General features: G+C 45.2%; 1 protein-coding gene across 1 annotated transcript in view; it reads left to right on the top strand.

Moving 5' to 3' along the window:
• The window catches only part of rps16 (ribosomal protein S16), a 284,445-nt gene that overhangs the window by 270,020 nt on the left and 8,361 nt on the right, over positions 1–6,064 (top strand). The gene's annotated exons all lie outside the window — the stretch shown is intronic.

Here is a 6,064-nt window from a genome sequence, read left to right as displayed (position 1 = left end):
TCCCACAAGTGGAAACAGCCTCCAGGTATCTACCCTATCAAATCCTCTCAGGATCTTATGTTTCAATAAGATCACCATGCATTCTAAACTCCAGTGAGTACAGACCTAACCTGTTCACCCTTTCTTCATAAGATAAGCCCCTCGTCCCAGCAATGAGTCATGAACCTTCCCTGAACTGCTAATGCAATTTTTCTTTGCAAATAAGGAGACCAAAACTGTATACAGTATTCCAGATGTGGTCTCACCAAGGCCCTGTACAGCTTGCCTTTATATTCCATTCCCCTTGCAATAAACACCCACATTCCATTTGTCTTCCTAATCACCTTCTGTACCTGCATTCTAACTTTGTGATTCATATACCACTACACCATCTCCCAGTATATCACGGGCCTCTGCATTACTAGTCCAAAGTGAATGCCCTGGGAACATGGGTTCAAATCCCACCATGGCAGCTGGTGAAAATTACATTCAATTGATAAATCTGGAATATAAAGCTTGTGATGGTGCATGATTAAAAACCCATCTGTTTCACTAATGTCCTCTAGGGAAGGAAAAACCTGCTGTCTGGCTGACATGTGCCTCCAGATCCACAGCAATGTGGTTGACTCTTAACTGCCCTCTGTTCAAGGGAAATCAGGGATGGGCAACAAATGCTGGCCTTGCCAGTGCCATCCACATCCCATGAAAGAATAGAAGAAAAAGACACCCAGATCCCACTGAATTCTGCCATCTCTCTCCATTTGTGTACTGCTTTTCTATTCTTCCTGCAAAAATGGATAAGTTCACATTTTTCCACATTATACTCCATCTGCCAGATCTTTGCCCACTCACTTAACCTATCTATATCCCTTTGCAGATACACTACCTCCTCTTGACAACTTACTTTCCTACCAATCTTGGGTGTCATCAGCAAATTTAGCAATCATACTTTTGGTCCCTTCATTTAAATCATTGATGTAGATTGTAAATAGTTGAGGCCCCAGCACTCATCCCTGTGGCACTCCACTTTTTTTTCAGGTTGCCAAACTGAAAAAGACCCATTTATCCATACTCTCAGCTTCCTTTAACTAACCAATCCTTCAGCTATGCTGGTATGTTACCCCCCTACACCATGTAATCTTGTCTTGTGCCACATCAAAGGTTACTACACCTTATCAAATGCCTTCTGGATAACCAAGTGCACCACAACTATAGGTTCCCTTTTATCCACCTTGCTTGATACTCCCTTGAAACTCTTAATAAATTAGTTAAATGTGATTTCCCTTTCATAAATCTATGTTGCCTCTGCCTGATCAAATTATCTTCCAAGTATCCTGCTATAACCTCAATAATGGATTTTTAGCAATTTTTCTATGACAGCTGTAGGGCTAAACTGTGCATTGTTTTCCAGTACAGACTAAACCAATAGCAAGGTGTCTGTTTCTTTCTCTTAAGAAACTGAGCTACTTAGTTATTGGCCATAAATCATTTGGGCTGAATGGCCTGTTTTATGCTCTGCGTGCTCCAACTTTCCCCAGGATGCAGGGAGCTATTGATTGTATGTGGGACTGAAGGCTCTGTTCAAGGACCTTGACGTTTTTAGAAAGTGAAACCTTTTCTGCTGTTGATAAACGTGCCAATTGCAATGCCAAACAAAGGATCATGCATGTAAACTTTGAACATTGGAGGAGATCTGACAATACACTTGTACTTTTGCCATTCTGCCATCCCTGAAGTTGCGGCCGATGATGACAGCTTGGGAGTGGGTGGAGTGGTGATGGTCCTACAATACATCCTCGATAAAGTTGCAAAGATTGTGGCAGTGTGCTGTGCATTGTTGTATTTCACCCTGCAGGAAGGGCTCAGCCTGGATTTGGCAGACATGGACCCCCACCCAAATTCAGGGATTAAATTCATTACCAATGCTCAAAACTTCTCTAATTGAGAACATTTTACTATTGTTTAAACTTAAAGATTAGATGTTCTAAAGAATGTACAAATAGATTAACTTTGTATTTGCTTTGTCTGGTGTAGTGTGCTGTGTCTCTCAGTTGCCCTTGTGCAGAATCCTATTGTAATCAGTTTCAAGTTTAAATGAGATATCCTGTATAAAGTGAATAAGTCTGTAAAACTTGAAGATGCTAACTGGGCTAGGCACCTTCAGCCTTGTTTCATTCTCCTCCCAAGACCACATTATCGCTCAATTCAGGAATTTTCATTAAATTGCAAACCCTCCCTTTTCTTTAATATGCGAGTGGGGCCATGGAAGGTCGTAATCTGATTGTGGATATTGTGTGTTCTATATCAAAATTGACACCTTTGACATTTGACCAATCCTTGTACATCTTACAGCGTAACTCTGGAAACACAATTTCAATAAATACATTTGGATTTCCAATGCAATTAAGTGTTCTGGTTGTGCTTTTATTGGCATTCCATGCCAGGTTTCCAGCAGTAGGGTTAATCTAATTTAGTGCTATGTTTGTAGCAAACCAGTTAGTGGAGCAGTAATTGCTGAAACAAGGCACACAATTACAACTTATTTATTTATTTTTGCAAAAAATATACTTTATTCATAAAATATTTTCAAGAACATTCCAAACCATTTCAAAATCACCATCACAAAAGTACAATCAGGTTCAACTTTTACAACATGTATCATGAGGTGCATCAATACCATCAATGAATATTACAATCATTTGCAGACATTCATTTTGAGCTGTACAGCCTGGGGCTCTAAACAGTTCCCAGTCCCTCGGTCCTGGGAGAACCCCCCATGTTGTCTCTGAGAGTCCCAGACCTTTGGTCTGCTCCTTCATACCCAGTGTGCAGAAATTGCCTCATTTTGGATGGGCTGAGGAAACTGTCCTGAACCACCCCATTGGAGATGTTCCGCTCAGGTGGCATCTGGGGGTTCGTGCAGAGAACGGGATTTGAAATGTCCTTTTCGGAGAATCTTCTCTAATCCTCTCACCCTCTGGGGCGTTGCTGCTCCCGGCTTCCCGGAGCTGGGGTGCCCTGAGCGCCTCACTGCTCCCAGATTCCTGGGGCTGGGGTGCGCTGGTCTCCTCATTGTCTCCAATGTTCTGGAGCTCGGGTGTCTCGTCCTCCAACTCCCTAGAGCTTTGCCGCTTCTTCTGTGGGTGCCGCCCTGGCACTTCTTCGTCCGAAGAGCAGCTGCCCTTGTCATCCATTTCGGATGGGAGACGCCTCTTGCCACTTGTCTGGGAAGTGGCTTGGTCCCTTCTTAGCCCCTTCTTCCTTCTGGCTCTCTTCACCAGCTGCCACTCCCCCGGGTGATTTTCCGCTGCTGCCTCCTCCATTGATTCACTCTCCTGAGGAGTGAGAGGTTCAGGGGGCAGTGCTGTTGATTGGCTCTCTGCTGCCTCAATCTTTTCCTCCACCTTGTCTCTCTCCCTGTCCTCCTTTGTCCCGTTGTTCTCACTGGGGGCCTTGGTGGTTGGAGTGACACGAAGCATTTCCTCTGCTTCCCCCTCGTTGGCTTTGGCTGCCTGTGCATAAGTGAGGCAGTGTTTGGGGCAGGTCCTGTAGAGGTGACCTGCCTCGCCACACAGGTTGCAGCATTTAGTCTGTTTGCAGTCCTTTGGTGCCCTTCCTGTTTGCAGTTCTTGCAGAGGGCGGCGCTGCAGTTGGCCACCACATGACCAGACTTGCCATATGAGCAACAAAGTTTGGGTTGCCCTGCGTAGACAAGGTAGCCACGGCTTCCCCGATAGCGAAGCTGGAAGGAGGGTGGAAGATGGTTCCTTTACCGTCGGTCTTGAGCGTGACCTTAACCTGGCGTTTGCATGTCCAAATCCCAAAGGCATCTCTAATCTCGGTGTAGCTCCCAACCTTGTTGCGTACCTGGCGAGGAAGGTGAGCACGTCAGCGACAGGGACGTAGGGGTTGTAGAGATGCACCGTCACCACACGGTCCCGTTGCGACGGCAGAGCAAAGAGCGGCTCCACCATCAGGATCTTGATCTCCGGCAAGTCTCTCTGCTCCTCGAACACCTTCAGGAACTTGACGCAGGCAGCAACATTCCTGAAGGTCACGTCGAAATATCCAGCGCTGGGGAAGTCCTGCAGGGAGTAGATCTCCGCAGCTTCGAAACCACATGCCTTCAACAGGATCCTCTTGATGAAGAAGGCCCGATCCATGGGTGGTGCTCCTTCGCTGTCCTTCATCGTGACTCGGACTGTGTTAGGTACCCCATGGTATGGGGTTCGATTGGTTATAGCCATTGCTTCACGACCTTGCCCTGGCAGAACCATGATCATGGTCTCTCCCCTGCCAGTTAAGTAATTTTTGGACCCTCTTAAGATGCCCAAAGCAGGCGGTGGTGTTCCAGTTCACTGAGGAAGTCTAAGTTGTTGTCACAGTGTGCACTTTTACATGCATGTTGCAGCCTGGAGCTATGGATAGTGATGGTAGAAGCTCCAACGTTCTTTCTATCACATGGCTGCCCAGGAATCTCTCCTATTACTACCTGCCATTGACATATGTTGGAAGGATTTGCTGGTTGATATTCAACCTGTTTGGCCACGTTATGAGCACACCTTCCTTAGCCATATAAGTCTTGGGGTGGGACATGAACCCTGGAGTTCTCGCCCAGAGGCAGGGATACTGCTCATTGTAGTACAAGATCTCCTCCCTGAACCAGGGCTTACCCTTAAAAGGCAAGGACTCCACTGGTGTAGTTATGCAATCACAGTCAAATAAGGGAAGAGACAGTTATAAAAACACAAAATATTGGAAATGCTTGGCAGGTTAGGCAGCAAAAACAGAGAGAAATAGAGTTAACATTTCAGATTGATGGTTTTTTTTAGGCAAGTTTGCAGGGGAAAACAATAGGGAAAGCCTGTGATAAGGCGGAAGAGATTAAATGACAAAAGGAATGATGGTGCAAGGCAAAAGGAGATGGTAATGAGAAAAGTAAAGAGACAAAAGATGGGTCTAGAGGAGGTGTATATGGGAATGGCAGAATCATTACCAATAGTTGCTTTCTGAAAAAATGGGAGCAGAGGTTATGATCTGAAATTTCCAAACTTAGTGTTGAGTCCAGAAGGCTTTAAAGAAAGAGGAGGTGCTGTCCCTTGAGCTTCCTTAGGACAGTGCAGGATGCCAAGCACAGAGACAACAGAGTGAAGAGGCAGAGAATTAAATTGACAGGTGACTGAAAAACGCTCGGTCACACTACATTTGGTCTCCCCAGTGTAGAGGCCACATCGTGAGCAGCAAATGCAGAATACCAAATTGAAAGAAGTTTCACCTGGAAGGAGTGCTTAGGACCCTGGATAGTGTGAATGGATGAGGTAAAGGGCAGGAGTTGCATTCCCTGTGCTTGCACAAGAAGATGCCATGGGAAGAGGTGATTAAGGAATGTGTCTGGGAAGGAATGGTTTCTTCAAAATACTGAAAGGGGAAGGGAAAATGTATTCGGTGGTGGAGATTGTGGAGGATGATCCATTGACTGGAGACTTGATGGGGTGGAAATAAGGACAAGGGGAACCTATTGTGGTTTTTAGGAGGGAAGCAAAGGTGCAAGAGCATAAGTTTAAGAAATGGAGCAGGTACAGTTGAGGGCCCTGCCAACCGCAGTTAGGCAAAAAGGTAACATCAGAAGCACTTGAATGGAAGGTAGCATCGTCAAAAGAGATACAGATGGAAAAATTGGGAGCATGAAGAGGAGACCTTGCAGCAAGTGACATGGGAGGAAGTGTAGTCAAAGTAGCTGTGCGAATCAGTGGGCTTATAATGGATATTAGTTAACACCTATTACCAGAAATGTTGACAGATAAGATGAAGAAGGAAGAGTTGGAGATGAGCCATATGAATCTGAGGAAAGGGTGAAATTTGGAAGCAAAATTGATGAATTCTTCCAGTTGGTCATCTTCCCTAATATCATCTTATGTGGCTTCATGTCTAATTTTGCATTGTAGAAACATAGAAAATAGAAGCAGGAGTAGGTCACTCAGCCCTTCAAGCCTGCTCCACCATTCAATATGATCCTTTATCTCAACACCATACTCCTGCACTCTCCCCATACTCCTTTACACCTTTAGAGTCCAGAAATATATCT

The sequence above is a fragment of the Cetorhinus maximus genome, chromosome 22, assembly GCF_964194155.1.
Source record: "Cetorhinus maximus chromosome 22, sCetMax3.hap1.1, whole genome shotgun sequence".
NCBI lineage: Eukaryota > Metazoa > Chordata > Chondrichthyes > Lamniformes > Cetorhinidae > Cetorhinus > Cetorhinus maximus.
This window is presented reverse-complemented; position numbering and strand designations above follow the sequence as displayed.